The following is a 20404-nucleotide window of genomic DNA, read 5'->3' on the forward strand; positions in this document are numbered from 1 at the left end:
GTAACACAGTAAAATTAGGGGTGCAGTTATAAAGGGCGAATAAATAATTGTTATTTAAACATTTGATAAATGATTACTAAGGCTACACATTGACTATGAAGAGACGGTTTGGTAATCTTACTGGCCAGCACCTCCAGATCATTGTACAGGCCAATTCTTGACTGGACATGGCGGCTTCGCTGGCAGGCTCTATGAGCTTGGTCCCGTTACCTGTTCAACTTGTCATGTGGCGGAGATATATTGGATGCAAACCGCATCCTCTGGGAATGTTCTTAAATGTTTACGGAAAGAGAAGAGTTGTTCAAGTCGGTTCAACCAGATGTGGACCCATCGGACCGTCCGATCTTGTTGCCACAAAGATCAATTTTATTTCGTTTAGAAAATTTGCGGCGTCATAATGCCAACGTGAAGAGATCTTCACTTAGAGTATTCGGCAGTTTATTATTAGCATCTGTTATTATAATTTTCAATATTGTCTTAACGTACCTACTCATCTCCCATTGACATAACATTTTTTTCTACCTTGTTTTTTCTATATCTGATTACTATTAATTCTATAATCTATTCTAAATGTCATGTTGCGAATGTTCTGAATTAATTATTTGTAATGTACCTACTCAACGTGTCTAATTTAAATTAATAAAAATGTAATTTTGAAAATACTTTTAAAAAAATATTTAATAATCAAATAGAAAAAATCTTTTTGAAAAAAGTGAGACCTCGCCGGAATCGAACCTGCATCACTCGGGGATTGCGCCTACGCACATTTACCACAATGCTAAAGGAGTCATACCTAATTACGACAAATTTTAACTATTGACTTTTAATACTCACTGCAACGCTTTCTATACAATTGAGCTATGTACATAGTTACATATTTTCTCGTAAGTGTTTTCAATATCCTGTAGTTTCAATAATTAGAATGCCAGGTACTTTCTTAAATTTTGTGAATTAATCGTTCAATAAAAAAAATGATTGTTTAATATTTATTCATTATTAATAATAAACAAAACGTAGTTTAGCACAGTGAAGGTTTTACGCACTTAGCAGGGTCACTATATTTTGACGATGATAAAAAGAGGACATATTATTTCAAAATTAGCAGTCGCCCCATAGTCCAGTGCCTTAAGCCCATATTCCATTAGCAGATTGCGTCTGGCCCGATCGTCTGCCACGACTGTCAAACTCTATTCTCTATGGTTTTCAAGGATCGTGAGCGATCGGGTCGAAAGTGGAAAATTTTCTATTATCCGTCGTGCGATCCTTTCATTATCAAGCGAAGATTGCCGACAGCGTACGAAAATAGCCGAATATGCGCCTGAGTTATGCAAACGGTCGTTCATTTCATTCTACTCACTACTGGTCGATTTCAACTGAACAACTACAAGATGGCTAAAACTTAAAAAATATATATGGAGTATCACCGAGGACACAGTCCTCGTCGAATAAATGCACGCCAAAGATATAGTGTGGAACGTAAAAAACCATATTCGCCATATTCAATGGCGATCACGCTGTTCTTCAGTTAGCCAACTTTTGACCCAGTGTTTTCGTTTACGGCGAGTCCTGACCGCCTGAGCCAGTTGAAATATAGCCATACTCGCTACAATAAATTAGTCTTTGGATTATTCGGTTTCGATATTCGAATTACTCAATTGGTTTGGAGATTCAAGCTCGCCCAGTTATTCATGATGTAAATTAACAATAAGTATACAAACTTTCTATAAATGTCAAACGGCCGCATAAATTTTAACAGATCTGATGCTCGCTAGGTTTGACAGCTGACAGCTCAGTTTTGTTGACATAAAATTGCGCGGGAATGCGTTCAGTGTAGCCACCAATCTAAGAAATATCTAGTTTTCACTCAACCTATATTTGTAATAATAGCAACACTAGTATTATTTTAACCAATCAAATCAAGGACCAACGAGATTGAATCGTTGCGTGTAATTGCAAATAGCTAGCGACGACGGTTGGCGTCGATCGTTGGATCGGGTTGGGTCTGTGCGTCTGCCAATGGAATATGGCCTATACGGGGTCTCTAGGTTTAAGCTCGGTGATCCATATAGTAGAGTCGCCCATTTCCAAAGGCCACCTAATCCATTTTGTTTGGTTTAGAGATATTCGCGAAAACGTGTATGGAACCTCTACATGAAGAAATATAAATTTCCCTTTTTTTAATCAAATTGAAATAAATATAATATGCTCGTGAATTAAAAACACAAACTTATCAATATCATACACAGTTTTAAAAATATTTGAAGATTTGTCATGGACATGATGATTTTTGATATAAGTACCTACTATTTTGGCTTGATGCATTTTGGAAACGTTTTTATGGACAAGGTGACTTAAATATGGTAAAACGTGTATGGAACATATACATAAAAAAATACATTTATCTTTCTAAAATTTTGTAAGTACAAAGTTTATAAAATATTTGAAGATTTGTCATGGAAAAGATGACTTTTGATAACGTTGTATAGACAATACCTACGCATTTTGAAATTGGGCGCTGTTTTTAAACCGTTATACGGGCTGTTAAAGATTACTATAGGAATTTATTATAGAATATGTATGTGCCATTTGAATAAGCAATATAACTGTAGGTATAGGTATTCAGTTCATTTTTGGTCAAAACTGGACAAGATGAATTTTTGAAATAGGCAACTCACTATGTACATAAATAGGATTTTCTTAATTATTCTGAGTCACAGTACTTTCTGACATTCTGCTGGTTCATCACATTACCATAAACGGATGTGAGACGACGATGGATTTCAACAGGGTGGACTCCCTCCTGGTTGAGAAAGCGAATGATTGAACGCACCTCGCAGGCGACGGGATTCAATAGTAAAGCGTCCATCAAAAGAGTACCTACCTCTCAAAACTACAAACAGATGCAATTCTATACGTCCTGCACAAAGATAATAATATTTTCAAAATACCTACATGAAGAATGTGTAGTCCTTTCTGCTCTGTCGGATTTAGCTGTGCAAACTTTTTCCACGATAATATTATAGACGGAACAGGATATTGGATTAGCTCTGCATTTAATTTAGGTTCTACAAGGATACGATGGCTGTGCCAAAATGTCTGATCATATTATTAGGTATAGGCGGGGTTCAAAAAATTACATGAGATTTATACCCAAAACCTACGTTCTTTCATTGCGCAGGTCACCGTTAGCAAATTGTTTTTAATTTTTTTTTTCTACTCTTACATATTTCCTATATGATATAATTATATCAATGTTTTTTTTTAAATTTGCTTCAATAAACAATGTTCCTATATTATATAATAATTATCAAATAAGTTTTTGAGCCGAAGGTGGTGCTCTTGCACCACCTTGCAACAGACTGCAGGTGCCCATGTAGCCGATATAGGTACTGGATTATTTGTTAGGTCAGGTTAGGTTTTCATTCTTGAATTATTATTCATGAATTTTGCCAAAATCAGCTACATATATAAATTGAATTATTGTTCAATTGTACAGTATATGGTCATTCCCCATAGAAAGCTCACGGCGAACTGTGCTACGGTGAAATGTTTTACGTACAATTTACATATAACCGGAGATGAGGACATAATATTATTACGCGTTTTTCGATAATAATAAAAAAAAGATACCGGACGGGAACATTGACCTCAAAACGGACGACTTGTCCGGGACCCTGGGAATCTTAGTCTGTGGTGATGTGATAAACCGCCATTAATATATGACGTATTACAATGGGAATATTGTGTATTATACGACAATAGTTAGGTACGATGTCAGGATTATCACGCTTTGATTAATTTTGAAGTTATATCTATGTACCTACTTGTCTTGGGGCGAGAGTGAAATTGAGAGCTGCGCGCGTACACCGTTACGACAGTATGGAAATAGCTGCGAATCAGTCAGCTGTATACAAACGCAAGTTTGTTAGTAGAATTTTATTGTTCTGTTGTTATTCCCGTCGAATTTATTATTGTCGGCAATTTTCAATTACTTACGTAAACAAACGATTAAACGTCAGAGTGACAGTTGTTACTTTAAAAATAGGTATAAACAACGAGAAATAACAAGTATATGCCGCCCCTATGCTATACTCTTGATCTATCTAGCCCCAACAGGATGTCACATATAATAATAATTTTATACAAATTGGATTTCTCTGTTGCGTAATGCTTATAATATAATATAATTATTATGGCAATACTATCATCTTTTGTCTATGGTAAAGCCCGTCAGAGCGTCCCAGTGTCAGAACTGTCAAAAGAATATCAACTGCTACCTGCACGGTTTTGATCTGCTACGATAATCCAACGTAGGTACGCTTTCGATTCGAAAGATGAACGTAAAACGCGAGCCGGGAGAATTCGAACTTGATGCAGAATGGCAGGTGCCCTTAAACCATCAAATTAACCCTGTGACCAATAATTATATAAAGCAAGAGATTGCCGACGGTTCCAGCATTGCTTTTGAGGTTAGTTTTAGGATGTTCATGCTTTGATTATTTTTTTAAAACTTAAATGTCAATTGTTTCTAATGAAGCAACTGCATCGTCTGTTAACCTGATAACCGCGAATGCTGCCAAAAGTTTAATGTTAATTATATTCACTTACACTACACACTTAACAATAATATGCCGACCCTATGCAACTCATGGTATACCTAGCCCCACGTGGCGTCACCGGCACAGTCGCCTGATATAATAATAATTTTATATCCACAAATTGAATTTCTCTGTTGCGTAATGATTATAATATCTGTACCTCAGAGGCAGACGGATGCAAGTGCCAAATACCCAATTGTTCAGGAGAGCCAAAAAACAATTTTTATTTTAAACGAATATTCATAACTTCTAAGAAAATATACATATAATGATCATTATTTTTTGTATTCTAATTCAATTAAAGTACTTCTGGAATATGTAAGAAAGGAATAAATATAATACAATTTTATATCTAAAAAAAAAAAAAAAAACTTAGTGTGGATTTGCATCCTTCTGCCTCTAAAGATATTTTGTTAAATGTGGATTTGTATCTTATTTACCTAGCCAAAATAAAACAAATTATAAGTTAAAAAAAATTATAGCTATAAATATAACAAAGCAAAACACAATTTTTTTTTTAAATTTTATTATGTTTTCATCATCATCACCAGCCTGAATCTATTCACTGCTGGATGAAGGCCTCGCTAACCTCCAAGTTGATTCCACTTCTCTCATCCCTGTGCGTTGCGTTGTCAAGTTTTTCCGCAGAACTTTATCATTTCATCGATCCAGCGGCCTCTAGATCTACCGTGCGGATGGTTTGTACCTCTTGGATACCACTGGATGAATAAATTTGTCCAACGATTGTTCTTTCTTCGACCTATGTGTCCAGCCCATTTCCATTTGAGGTTTTTAGCAAACTCTATCACATCATTAATCCTTGTCCACTCATTCTTCTTTTTGTCCGTTTGCGTTATGCCCGGCATGCACCTTTCCATTCCACGTTGTGCTACTATAAGTTTCTGGATCTCTCTTTTACTTAGGGTCCATGTTTCACACGCATGTGATTACGGGAAGTACACACTGGTTGAACAATTTGCACTTTAGGCACAGTGGGAGGTCATTTTTGAAAAACATATTCAGGCGGCCAAAAGCACTCCAGCCTATCTTTACTCTGCGAATAATTTCATCAAATATACATCCATCTATAGACACTTGTCTTATTGTGCCAGATAGATGTAGTTTTTCACCTGTTCGAGCTGAATGCCATTGATGAGGATCTCTTTTTGGCCCGCAAAGCAGTTGAACATGACTTTCTTCTTTGACACATTTATTTTCAAGCCTACTTTGTTGCTTACTCCAGCGAGTTCCTGCATTCTGCTTTGGAGGTCTTCTGAGTCTTGCAAACTACTGTTTATTGTCATCGGGAAAGCGCAGATGACTCACGTATTCTCCATTTATGGGGACCCGCGTCATTCCAGTCAAGTTCTCTAAATAAGTCTTCAAGTGTAGCTGTAAATAGTTTAGGTGAGATTGTATCACCTTGTCGGACTCCTTTGCTGATAGGAAATGCGCGATGGTTTATGGAGATGTTGTTGCGCTACTGTATATATTATTGAAAATATTTATATAGCGCCCGAGGATTCCTTGATTTCTGAGTGCATCGAGTATTGAAAATTTCTTTATGGAATCGAACCCTTTCTCATAGTCTATAAAACCCATGGATAGCGGCAGCTTATATTCCTGTTACCGCTCTGATGTCTCTGATGACTTGGATATGGTCCATAGTGCTGTATCCTCCTCTAAAGCTCGTTCTCCTGGCTGGTTCTCGTCTAGTATATATTGCAGACGGTTTGAGAGAATTTTATCTTAGTGGATTATTGGATTTGCATCCTTCTGCCTCTAAGGTAGGTATGGCACTTGCATCTTTATTCTATGCATATCTTGGACTAGGATTCTTAAAAAAAATCATTTTCCCCAAAAATGGAGTTGCATCCGTCTGCCTCTGAGGTACAGATATATATGGCAATACTATCAGCATTTTTATCTATGAATAAAGCCCGTCAAAGTGTGCCATTGTCAGAACTGTCAAAAGAGTATCATCTGCCACCTGCACGTTTTTAGTCTGCTACGATAATCCAACGTACGCTTTCCATTCGAAAGATGGACGTGAAACGCGAGCCGGATGAATTCGAATTTAATGCAGAATGGCAGGTGCCCTTAAACCATCAAATTAACCATGTGACCAATAATTATATTAAGCAAGAGATTGCCGACGGTTCCAGCATTGCTTTTGAGGTTAGTTTTATAAAGCTCATGTCTTTTATAGCGACTGTACACGTCCATGGATTTACTTGCAACAATAATGGGTATTTTAAGTCTTGACTGTTTGACTCTCCAATTTCATTCTTCAAGAGTAAGCGAGACGCGATGTTGTCATTTTTTGGTACCATTTGACAGTCATAAAAATCGGTTGTCATTAAAATGACTCGCTAAGGTGTAGTTCGTTTTTTTTGCCAGCAGGTTCGAAACTATCGTTCCACTGCGCAGACGCAGATATTGAACAAATCCAACTGTCGCGTGAAAATTCAGAAGCTTCCGAACGTTTTTGATTCATGCTTGCAATCTTGCAACTGCAGGATAGTACAACATGTTTACACGTACATTTTATTGTTATGGCCGTGACAATACGTACTGTCAGCAGTAAATCAATACACGTGTAAACGGGTTATATAGGTATTTATTGGTGTTTGTTTATGTTTGCGGACATTGTCATTAATTTCGTACACGTATTTATTTCTTTGCAAGCGTTGCAAAATTATGCGTACCTAGGTTTACTATATTAAACGTATCCAAATCCTTAAATAAATTCACTATGTACCTCATGGAATTACAAATAATTGGTTTGTGAATTCTTTTATACATAAAAGCTCAAAGAGTTAATATTAATATTTTGATGTTAATTGAAATATTTTTTAACCTAATATTTCAGTTCTTATTATTGGAATTTTGATAATAGCCGATATAGGTACTGGATTATTTACTAGTAACTGCATAGGTATATGTAAAGATAATATGTATCTATCGATTGCGCGAAACAGACATACTGCACTGATCCAATTCATCTGAATGCAGTAACCGATATTATTTGACAGATTCCAACCATTTGGTCAAGGCTGCCCTCGTGGTGCAATGTGTAAGGCACTGGTCTTCTATCCGGGAGCTCTTGGTTCGATACCTACCCGGTGAGGACACCATTTGTGTTGTTTCTGATTACTCAAAATTACTAACAACTACCTTGTACGAAAAAGCAAAGACATACATAGTACAGTTATTAATAATGATTACAGATACATAATAATTGTATATTTGGATAGCATTGTTTGGGGTTTTAAGATAACAGTGTCCTATCTACAATAACATAGTTTTGAGATAAACTGCAAATAAAGATTTTACTACCATGTAATTCATTAAATAAAGAACACTTTTCTCAACTATAACTTGTAAACGGATATAATATGTACAGCATCGAGCTTAAGAAACCGTGTTGCAGCTGGGAAATATTGGTTCTCCGATGAATATACTGATTATTATAGATCATATAAAAGTGAGTGATATTCCATAAAGTAAGCTAGATATAATGAAATAATAATACGTATTTTGTTTTTTACAGAACCTTCATACAATAGACATGGTAAATATAAAATCGGCACCCGAATTTCAGCGAGTGGACATCAAGAAAGAGTTTATTGAAGATACAATGCCCCCATTTAATTATAAAGATCCTCAACCAAGTTGTTCCTATTCGGAATATAGCCCAGGAAAACAGGTAATACTATTATTTGAACTATATACCTATACATACAAGTTTAGGTACCTACCTTCTAAACTGTTCCTATTCATCTTAGTGCAGTCGAGGTTAAACGATATTATTTGACAGTTTAAACCATTTTGTCAGTAACTGCAGCTGGGAAGGAATGCTTCCGCCGTAAAAAGCATGTGTGTTTGGCAAGCAATGGCCCATGCGCCCGTAATATGAGGCACCAAGAGCAAATGTCATTTTATCCTCGCCATCTGTAGTATTCGTGTATATGTACCTATTAAAGAAGAGCCTGCAGACTTTCGTCAAGGTTCTGAGGGAAGAAAGAAAGAAAAATAACTGAAAAGATTGGGGTTTACAGTAATTTCTCCTACGAATTGACGGAATCAGCACCACAAAATATATATATTTTTATAACTATGCAGACCGAGAGATAACTAAATGGCCTATCTTTCATCTCTTACTCATTATTTTTATTAGCTCACCGTGCTTCTCTCTCCTTTGAGAACATTGTGGTGACCTCAGTCTTAGGTATCGGATCCTGGATATTCCCAGGCTTAAAAAATACTGATGCTTCACATCTGACGTAGAGCCCCTTAATACGCTTGATTATGACAGTGTGTAGTGCGGGGCGACTTAGTTCCGAAATGTCTATGTCTGCGTTGACGCTGAAGACATAATTTGACTTTATTTGTCCGCTGTTGACAGTTGTTGCCGGTGTCATGTTAATAACCACAGTGGCTTGTGGAGTGTCATACTATGGAAAAGGGTAGGATGGGTATTGTGATGTAGGAAAAGGTAGGTAAGGAAGGTGGGTAGGATTTATGATGGATAGGATTGGAATTGGATTGGAAATAATAGAGCATGAGACTTGGGGAATACAGGGTCGTGGATGGTTTGACAATACCTCTAAAACATCAGTTACCTGTCCGGTTACTTCACTCATTCGTGTAGGTTCCTGTATTATAAAAGACATTAAAATGGAATTAATAGATATCTCGGATTTGAGCGCCACTCTATGAAATGCATAGAGACAATAGTGATAAAAGGTAATTTAAATAAAACGCGCGTCAAAAGTATTTTTTTTATTATTTGGCATCAAAAATATCTATCACTCAAAATTTTCACCCTCCTACCCCTACCCTCCCATTTTTTAATCGCGATTTTATTATTTTTGTATTAACAAATTTAACCGTCGTTCGTATTTCAAACAGAACGAAATTATTTATGTTGTTGAATGACAGATAGCGCTACGTCCGAGAAGAATTCAAGAGAAGCGTCACTCATTTTCACATTTTGACAATTCATTCGGCATACACGAAGCAGTGCGTGCAAAATTTTGTACGATTTATTTTAATTTATCTATTTTTATGTGCGTGTATTACAGTGCACAATGCCAGCAAGACGCAAGGGGGGCCATTTGGGCCGTCGAACGAATAAAGCAACAAACATGCAAAATAATAGAGTAGAAAGAACAGACGAACAAATCCAACAAGATAACAAAAACGTGCGTGTGAACATGTCGCAATTGCGTGCATCTCAATCACAGCACGAGCTGAACAAAATCAACAACGACAATTGGAACGGAGCCAAGCGCGCCGGTTCATAGTTAACACACACAGAGCAAATGACCGACAACGCCAATAAGTACATCAAGCATTTACATCCGCTTCGTTCTTTCGTCTCGCATTCGAGTACGAGCCAGATATTGACTATTCCGCTCATCCGAAAGTGCTGATTGGTGATATGGACAAAGAATGTTCCCATTGTCATGCGTTCAAATTCAAACATGAGTCAGCCGAAATGTGTTGCGCATCAGGAAAAGTGCAACTACCAGAAATTGAGATACCGCCAGAACCATAGAACGGCTTGCTCATCGGCACGGTTCCAGATTCAAACCTGTTTCTGAAGTCCATTCGCACATTCAGTTCATGCTTCCAAATGACTTCGTTCGGAGCAACAGAAATAGTTCACAATACTGCGGCAAATGGTCAACAATTCCATTCTACTTTCAAAATCAAAGGCCAAGTATACCACAAAGTAGGCTCATTGCTGCCAATGCCAAACATACACATACATTTTTGCAAATCTACTTCATCGGCGGTGAGATGTGTCATGATCGCTGACACACACCGTTCATACGACACTCTCCAATATCCGCTAATTTTTTGGAAGAGACAAGACGGATATTGCATAAACATTAAACAACGAGATCCTGTCACAGGTAATTCATTCATTATGAACATCATTACTCATTTTGAATTGAGAAAATGAATGGTTGGTGATTTTGTTTTTATTGGCGGTCATCGTCTACAGCGCTCCATTCCTCTTCCTGTCATAGATCCCATTCCCCACACACTTACGATACATTCGTTATTTTTTATTTAACAACCAAAATATTCACTAGAAATAATTTATGTGGCAGAACAATGTTTGCCGGGTCAGCTAGTTAATATATAAAATTTACTAGCGGGCGACAGTGTATAAAGTTGTATAATTAATCAAATCAATTACGAGCGCCTAACGTATATATATGCTTTGGGCAGGGGTAGCTGTGAGTTTCTCAATGAGTGTCTCACGGGGTTAAAACTTTGGGAGCAATTGGGAGAGGTTGCCTTATTCGTGAAGAGAATTGGTGAATTGGGTAAATATGGCCGCTGTATTAGTGTTCTGCGATTAGTGATTACCTGCCTATTGCAATATGTTGGCGATGACTCTTTATAAAGGTTTATAGCAAGGTGAGGCGTTTTCGGACAACCTTTGTAATTCGCAGGATGTGGACCCTCACAGTTGGTACAACGGCTGATTCCATATCTTAGGACTTTTTGTAAACTAAGGTTATTAGGAATGTATCTAAGTACATGTAAACGAACTCGTTCGTCATAACCATGTTCTAAAAATTACCGTGCGCTTCGGTACATAGACTTTTCTATACCGACCACTACCTTCATGATATTCTCACAAGCGTATTACCCGGAAACTCGTCAAAATGAATATATTTATTTTTCAGTTATAACTACGATCTGTCTTCTGTTTGTTTTCTTTAGATTAACACCACTACCACTGTTATGGCTAAATCGATTTTATGTACGTCAGAAGCAGATGAAATTTACTCCGACATACACTTCGATGAAATTGTCATTAAAAAGGAACTCGAACAATACAACGTAAGGTTTACAAATAAATAGTTTTATTGCAACATTTTACTATTGTAAGTACTGATATGATAATATGCATCTTCCTATAATCTATAGCAGCGATGGCAACCCTTTTTATTCTTTCGTGCAAAGTATTCGTAATAATGAGTGGCGTAGGTAAGTATATATATATTTTAAATTAATGTATGTTAACCAGTAAAATCAATCCCAGAGAATAAGTAGAATAATTATAATTTAGTATAAAATAATATGTTATGGTCCTAATAACAGCGGACACAAATAGCGTAACTAATGAATCAAATTAGATCAAATATTAGATACAGTTGCGATGAACATAATTGGATATCGTTAAAAAGAAAATACATTTTTAGTATTCGTAATACACATACAGTTGCATGTTAAATTAGAGTTAAGTTATCAACTGTCAAATTTCTCTTCGGTTGATTAAGTGACATTGTTTCGTTCACCGCGTCCATCTTGAAACGCGCGATTATAAATAAAAAGGAAAATAGCCGTACACATGGCGTAATCATAAACAGTACCTATGGATCATATAATTCAATATAATTCGTTCAAGGAGAATGCCGCAAGCAAATCTACCTAATATCCCATTGTGCAATCTTCATCTACCGTACCAAAATGTGGTACCTTCTTTTTCTCTACTCACTTAAGAGATAGACAATGGTTGAGTTATAACAATAGTTCATTCTCATAAAGCACACTACGGTCAACTCAAATCGATATACCTACTGAAGGATGCCAAACACACTTAGGTACATGCAGGGTGAAACAAAAGACTACTTCAATTTGATCATCCGGGTCAGAATATATTTTGTCCATAAAAACTGAACCCTACGTAAATTGTCAGTGAAATTGAAATCTGGATTAGAGCGAACTAACACTAACAAGATGACGATACCCACTTCTCTGTTATGAAAACGGCATATACTCGTATCTTAAAACAAAGTTTTTCAAATTATTTTCGCACCGTTTAGCTCAACTAGGAATCTGCGTAACGTCAGTAGATAATTAACTTCGCACATGTAATGCGGATGCAAGTTTAAAAATGGTTACGCTGTCTAGATCGTGTGGTGCTAATAATTATATTATAAATGTTTTTTAGGATAACGCAGCAAATCTCAAATCGTCGGAAGAAGAGAAAATTGATGACTTCATACAAATTGACGAACAAGATGTTAAAAAAGAACTCGAGGATTACAACAAAAGGTTTAAAAAAACACCTGGCACTATTAAACGAAATGTTTCTAAAACATTCCCCGAATTAGTGGCTGTTATAGAGTTGGAAAAAAAATATTTTCATGTTAATAATTTTGCGTGCGATATATGTGATAATTTTTTTGCATCGTTAGACTTGCTCGAGTTTCACAAAGTGTTGCATAGAAATATAATCCATAAAATCACTAATAAGGATGTTAAACAATGTAAACGTAGTAAATGTGAAGTCTCTTGTCACACTCCATTTAAAAGCGATGAATCTAATAATTCTAGTGACACGAAAAAACTTAAATTGCTGCTTACCGGGGGAAAACCATTTCAATGTAACCTATGTGATTATTCTTGTAAAAGATCTCGTCTGCTGAAATTACATATAATGACACATACTGGAGAAAAGCCATTTCAATGTTATCAATGTGATTATTCTTGTATAACATCTGGAAACATGAAATTACATATGTTGACTCATTCTGGTATAAAGCCATTTAAATGTGGTCAATGTCATTACTCATGTATAACAGCTGGTAACATGAAATTACATATAATGACACATACTGGTTTGAAGCCATTTAAATGTGATGTTTGTGACTATTCTTGTAAAACATCTTTCTATATGAAATCACACATGATGACTCATTCTGGTATTAAGCCATTTAAATGTGATCAATGTGATTACTCGTGTATATCATCTGGTCAGATGAAATTACACAAAATGACACATTCTGGTGTAAAGCCATTTAAATGTGCTCATTGTGATTATTCATGTAAAACATCGTGCCACATGAAATCACATATTATGATGACTCATTCTAGTATAAAACCATTTAACTGTGATCAGTGTAATTACTCTTGTAAAACGTCTAGTGGCATGAAACGACACAAAATGACACATTCTGGTATAAAGCCATTTAAATGTTCCCATTGTGATTATTCTTGTAAAACATCGTTCCACATGAAATCACATATTATGATGACTCATTCTAGTATAAAACCATTTAACTGTGATCAGTGTTATTTCTCTTGTATAACATCCCATTATCTGAAAGTACATAAAATGACCCATTCTGGTGAAAAGCCATTTAAATGTGATCAATGCGATTTCTCATGTATAACATCGGTTCAGCTGAAATTACATTTATTGATACATACCGGTATAAAGCCATTTAAATGTGATCAATGTGATTACGTATGTATAACATCTGCTTACATGAAATCACACAAAATGACTCATTCTCCAGATAAGCCGTTTAAATGTGAGCAATGTGATTATAATTGTAAAAGATCTAGTCAGATGAAACTACACAAAATGACACATACTGGTATACAGCCATTCAAATGTCATCAATGTGAATACTCCTGTACATCTTCCCATATTTTGAAAGTACACAAAATGACACATTCTGGTGAAAAGTAATTGAGATGTGATCATGTATAAGATCTCTTCGGATGAAATTACTTTTAATGATACATACCAGTATAAAGCTATTCGAATGTCATCAATTTGTCACGACATGTATAACATCTAGTAATATGAAATAAAACAAAATGACGCATTTTGATGAAAATCCATTTAAATGTGATATTTTTGTGTTTATTCTTGTAGAAAATCTTTTAATATGAAATCACACAAAATGACTCATTCTAATGAAAACAGTTTAATGTGATCAATGTTATTACTCATGTTTAACATCCTGTTACAAAATTTACCGAAAATGAAACTTGAAAATGAATTGTTCATTTAATTATATCTAGTCCCATGACATCAAACTTAATGATTTATTCTTGTTGTTCCATTGTTTAACTATTATTTATTCAACGAATAAGACAATAATGTATGAGAATGTCATATTCTTTAAACTGAATATAGCTAATTTGAAAACATCTCATGCATACACATGCTAGAAGAAAATATTTTGTACTTAAACCGATAGCCAACATAATACAATTGTACAATCATTTGATGTCACAACTACTAGTTAAATTCAGCGTAAATAACTAAGATGCTGACACGTCCACAAAATGCGCGCCTTCAGCTAGCATTTTTTGCGACGATATTGTGACGTCACAGCTGTTATGGTCTGAATGTCGATTTTACGTCGAAGTACGTCGCCTACCTCGAGACATAGCTAAAAAAATATGTGATAAGTCTCATAGTTCGGTCTGAGTGACTTACAGCCACTCAGAGTGAACTATTGATGATTTTTTTTTGCAGGCAGACCAAATGGTCTTATATGAAAAATAAAAGTAATTAAAAAGTCTAGAATTTAAGGTTAAAAATAAACAATTCTATGTGAACACTTCAGGCGATATCTTTAGCTAAATGCTGTAAACTAAAGCTAATTTATAACTATTATCTTCTTTGCATTATATAAAATTGTTTTGGGTACGATATATTTTGAATCCGCGCGAGAATATAAAATCAATAACGTGATCAGTCTATTTTGGGCAATGTAAAATTTTCAGTAGAATGATGACATTTTTATAGCATTCGATTGGTTGAATGTGAAGACATTTCCGACCAATGGGCGAGTAGTATAAAATTAAACGTAAACGTCATCATATAACTGGATTATGATTCGGCAGAAATGTTGTAATTTTTTCCGATAGCGTCCAGGTTATGGAGTTAAAATTTTTAATAAAAGAGTGGGAAAGAATAAGCCAAAGGGGTTGACGTGCCGTTCCTCTCCGGGAAAAAAGTTGAAAATATTCATCGGGAAGAAAAGACAAGATTTAACCGCGTAAATAGTGGTGCATTTAATGCATTCATTTTTTTTCCGTGAGAAAGCTCTTGCCGCGATTAGAGTTCGAAAGGCATTTAGTGTAAAGATATCGTAATTGTGACGATTTGTTCGATCTAAACAATTGCATCATCTTGCGATGATATCACTTATCATCAGCCGCGCATGGCAGCCGGTTTCTTATCATTATAGTCGTGGGTGCCTTAATAATATAATAAGTGCGCAGCCATACCTATAAATATAAATAATTATAGAATTAGATATAGATAGTTTTATACAATAAATTTAAGTAAACAAAAAAAAAAAAGTTTATATAAATAATTGTTAATTCTTTAGTAAGTAAACAAAAATTAGTGTTAAGATATTTAATAAAAATTAATTATAAAAAAAATATTTTATTAGGGACTACCAGATAAATACTTAAAACAATAACCACGAAAATTTTTTTAATTCAAATAAATCTGCGATCTTTATTCCGGGTGTATAATTCGATACGTAAATCGAGTGACAGCCATCAGCTGTTCTTTGACGTTTCACGCACGTGGATGTGGAACAAATGAGGCGTCTAATTCCATAAAGCGATAAGTCCACATTTGGTCAAAATCGAGAAAAAAATACGCACGTATTCTTTGTATAATTTTCGCAATATGTATTGATCTATAAATTCCAAAACGCGACATAACCCTACGAAAAAAAATATTTTAAGTCTCGATTTATTACAAAAAGCGCCAAGTCCGTGTTTCATATTATGTAAAACTTGGTTGATTTCGCGCGTGTTTAAGTCAACCAATAAGGGAACGTTCAATATTGAAAAGGGCGTCTATCATGCTGTAGCATTTGGTAAACTCATGGCAGTGCCACGGAAATATGTGCCTTATGCGGAATAAATTAAAAAGTGAAATGTAAATAGCGCTATGTCCAATTTAATTTTGCCTCTATTTATTACATTTAAGAGTTTATCGGCTGAAACAAATTGCCATTTGGTTCTAATTTTGACATAGAATACAACGGAAAAAATAATCTCACGTTAAAACAAATAATTGAAGCTTAAAACATAAAAACGTTGTTTCCCGAAAATATTGAATTGTGGACTTGTCGCTTTTTGTAATTAGACGTCTCAAATTAAATAAAACAATTATTAGATTTTGACATCATCCTATTATCGGGTGGCGTTTTCACATCATTATATTGCAATATCGTTGTGATGTGTTCTCGAGTGTCGTTCAGAACTCTTACTTGACCACCCTCTCCGACCTCGTGCTGAGCTAGCCTAAATCAGGGACTCTCAACCTGGCTATAGACAGGGCCGATTGAGAATATAACGCCTTTGTGACTTTACCAGGACCGGGGTTACATCAATGCACGACTCTGAATTGCAATAACATACTGACGGATTACTTGAATCCTGGTAGAGGATCAAGTCCTGTTGTCTTATTTTTTCCACTAATGATTTTTATTAGTGTGTATATGCATGCGTTCTTTTCAAAATATGTATATTTAATTTAATTTATCTTGTTTAGCAGCTTTTGACATTAAAATACACAAAATGAATATAGGTAATGTCTTGCATTTTTGTTGTAAGATACTAGTTAGTACTGTGTTTTGATATTTTTTTAATGTATTTGGAATATATGCTTGTAAAAATAACTCATCTGTTCACTGAACTATGACTATGTCATATAAATAAATATAAGCTATATTGACTATGAAGAGACGGTTTGGTAATCTTACTGGCCAGCACCTCCAGATCATTATACAGGTCAATTCTTGACTGGACATGGCGGCTTCGCTGGCAGGCTCTGTGAGCTTGGCCTTGTTACCCGTTCAACTTGTCCTGTGGCGGAGATATATTGGATGCAAATCGCAACCTCTGGGAATGTTCTTAAATGTTTACGGTAAGAGAAGAGTTGCTCAAGTCGGTTCAACCAGATGTGGACCTATCGGACCATCCGATCTGGTTGCCACAAAGGTGAATTTTATTTAGTTTAGAAAATTTGTGGGGTTATACTGCCAACATGAAGAGATCTTCGCTTAGAATGTTTGGAAGTTTTGTATTAGCTTAAGTTACTACAATTTTTAATATTGCCTCAACGAACCTGCTCATCTCTACCATGGAAATAATTTTGAAAATACTCACTTCTTTCTAACCAAATACAAAAATCTTTTTGAAAAAACGTGACACCTCGCCGGAATCAAACCCCCATCTCTCGGGTATTGCGCCTAAGCACATTGACTTCTATGCTAAAGGAGTCATATCTAATTACGACAAACTTTAACTAATGGCTTGTATTACTCACTGAAGCTCTTTCTAAATTAATCTAAGTATGTACTTACATTTTTGTTAAGAGTTTTCAATATTATGTATGTTCAATAACTAGAATGCTGGGTACATTCCTAAATCTTGCAAATTAATCGTTCAATAAAAATATGGTTAATTATTATCTATTCATTATTAATAATAAACAAAATGTAGGTAACTAAGTAGTTTCACACAGTGAAGGTTTTACGCACTTGGCAGGGTTCCTATATTTTGACGATGTTAAAAAGAGGACATATTTATTTCAAAATTAGCAGTCGCCCCATAGTCCAGTGCCTTACAGGGTCTCTATGTTTGAACTCGGTGATCCATATAGTTGAGTCGCCCATTTCCAAAGGCCACCTTGTCCATTTTGTTTGACTTCGAGAAATTTACGAAAAACGTGTAATAAAAAAATCCTCTTTTTTTAATCAAATTGAAATAAATATAATATAATGCTCGTGAAATAAAAACACATATCAATATCATACACAGTTTTTAAAATATTTGAAGATTTCTCATGGACAAGATGACTTTATTTTGACACAGTTTTATGGATTTTGGAAATGTTTTTATGGACAAGGTGAGTTATGGTAAAACGTGTATGGAACATCTACATGAAAAGAATCATTTCTGTTTTGTTAATTAAATTGAAATTTAATTTATATGCTCGCGAAAAACACATCGTTTTTTATAATATGATATACAGTTTTTGAAATATTTAAAGATTTGTCATGGACAAGATGACTTTTGACACAGTTTTATGGACAAAACGCATTTTGAAAATTGACGCTGTTTTTCAATCGCTATACGGTCTGCAAAAGACTACTATAAGAATTAATTGTATAGAATATGTATGTACCCGTTTGAATTAGCAATCTTACTGCATATTAAGTTCATTTTTGGTCAAAACTAGACAAGATGAATTTTGGAAATGGGCGACTCACTATATACTCTTATGTACAAAAATGGAATTTTCTTAATTATTCTAAGTCACACCTTTTTCTGACATTCTGCTCGTTCAGCACATTACCATAAACGGATAGGTATGAGACGACGACGGATTTCAACAGGGTGCACTCCTGTTTGAGAAAGCGAATGATTGAACGCACCTGGCAGGCGGCGGGATTCAATAGGTAGTAAAGCGTCAATCTAAAAGAGTACCTTTCAAAACTACAAACAGTTTCAATTCGATACCTGCACAAGGATAGTAATAAAATTTTCAAAATACATGAAGAATGTAATAATGTATATAGTCTATTTTTCGCTGTCGGATTTAGCTGTGCAACTTCTATCCACGATAATATTATAGACGGAAAAGGATATTGGGTTGGTTCTGCATTTTATTTTAGTTATACAAGGATACGATGGCTGTGCTAGCATGTCTGATGATATTATTATGGTGGGGTGTGGGGGTGGCTCAAAAGGTGGGGCTCAAAAAATAACATGGGATTTATACCCAAAAGCTATGTTCTTCCATTGCGTCATCCATGTCATCGTTTGCAAAATGTATTAAATAAATTGTTTTTTACTCTTTAAATCATGTTTTATGTGTAGAACTCGCTTCAATAAATAATATTGCTATAATATACAATAATTATCAAAAAAAGATTTTAAGCCAAATGTGATGCACTTGTACCACCTTGCACCACGCTGCCGGTGCCCATGTAGCGGATATAGGTAGGTACTGGATTATTTAATTTGTTATGTCAGGTTAGGTTTTCATTCTTGAATTATTATTCATGAATTTTGCCAAAATCAGCAACATAAAATGAATGAACGAACATTACATATTGTACGGTCATTTCCGATAAAAACCGCACGGCGAACTATACTACGGTGAAATCTTTTACGTACAATTTACATGTAACCGGAACCGAGGACATATGAATACGTGTATTAATTAAGGCACTAACTACCAAAAAAATAAAAACTGACATTTTTATAGAAAAATGTTCTACATACCAACGCCAACAACGTCAACTATGGTCTAAGTGCCTCAAGCCAGTCAAAAAAATACAGCAAAATATTTAAATCTGGCGACGTTGTAAGTCCGTTGGCGTGTTTTATTTATAAAAGTGTAAGTACCACTCCATATTTCAACGGCATTCAATATAAAATGGCTGACGACGGTTCATTGACACTCGCGAGTTCTTAATTCCTAAAATTATGGAAGTTGCCGAGATTGCTTAACACTGTGAAAACGCATTTTTCAAAAGGTCTGCTTCATTTAATTTTACTGCAATGACTCAGTATTTTGTAACCACAGGCAATACTTCTTTATGGTACTTAGAGCCTTAATTATTACACGTATTCATATTATTACGCATTTTTCGATTAAAATAAATAAAATGATACCGGACACAGACATTGACCTCAAAAAAGACGACTTGTCCGGGACCTACGAAAACCTAGTCTGTGGTGATGTGATAAACCGCCATTATAAAATGTATTACAATATGAATATTGTGTATTACAATACGTACCCACAGTAGTTACGAAGTCAGTATATTCATGTTTTGAATATTTTTTTAAACTAAAATGTCATTATTCTTTCTAATGAAGCAACTGCATCGTCTGTAAATCTGAAAACCACGAATGCTGCCAAAAGTTGTAATGTTAATTATATTCACTCTTTCATTCTACACACTTTATAATATGCCGACCCTATGCAACTC

The 20404-nt window shown here is 35.1% G+C and overlaps 1 long non-coding RNA gene across 1 annotated transcript; it reads left to right on the forward strand.

Annotated features, from left to right (window-relative positions):
• Window positions 1-3876: 3876 nt before the first annotated feature.
• On the forward strand, window positions 3877-14926 carry LOC147076540 (uncharacterized). Its single transcript, XR_015069315.1, has 4 exons — window positions 3877-4469; window positions 8152-8307; window positions 11346-11465; window positions 12580-14926. It is a non-coding gene; the product is annotated as an uncharacterized LOC147076540 (long non-coding RNA).
• Window positions 14927-20404: the final 5478 nt, after the last annotated feature.

The sequence above is a fragment of the Rhyacophila brunnea genome, unplaced genomic scaffold (genome assembly GCF_057557595.1).
Source record: "Rhyacophila brunnea isolate RB1 unplaced genomic scaffold, BYU_Rbru_1.0 scaffold_13, whole genome shotgun sequence".
In the NCBI taxonomy this organism is placed as follows: domain Eukaryota; kingdom Metazoa; phylum Arthropoda; class Insecta; order Trichoptera; family Rhyacophilidae; genus Rhyacophila; species Rhyacophila brunnea.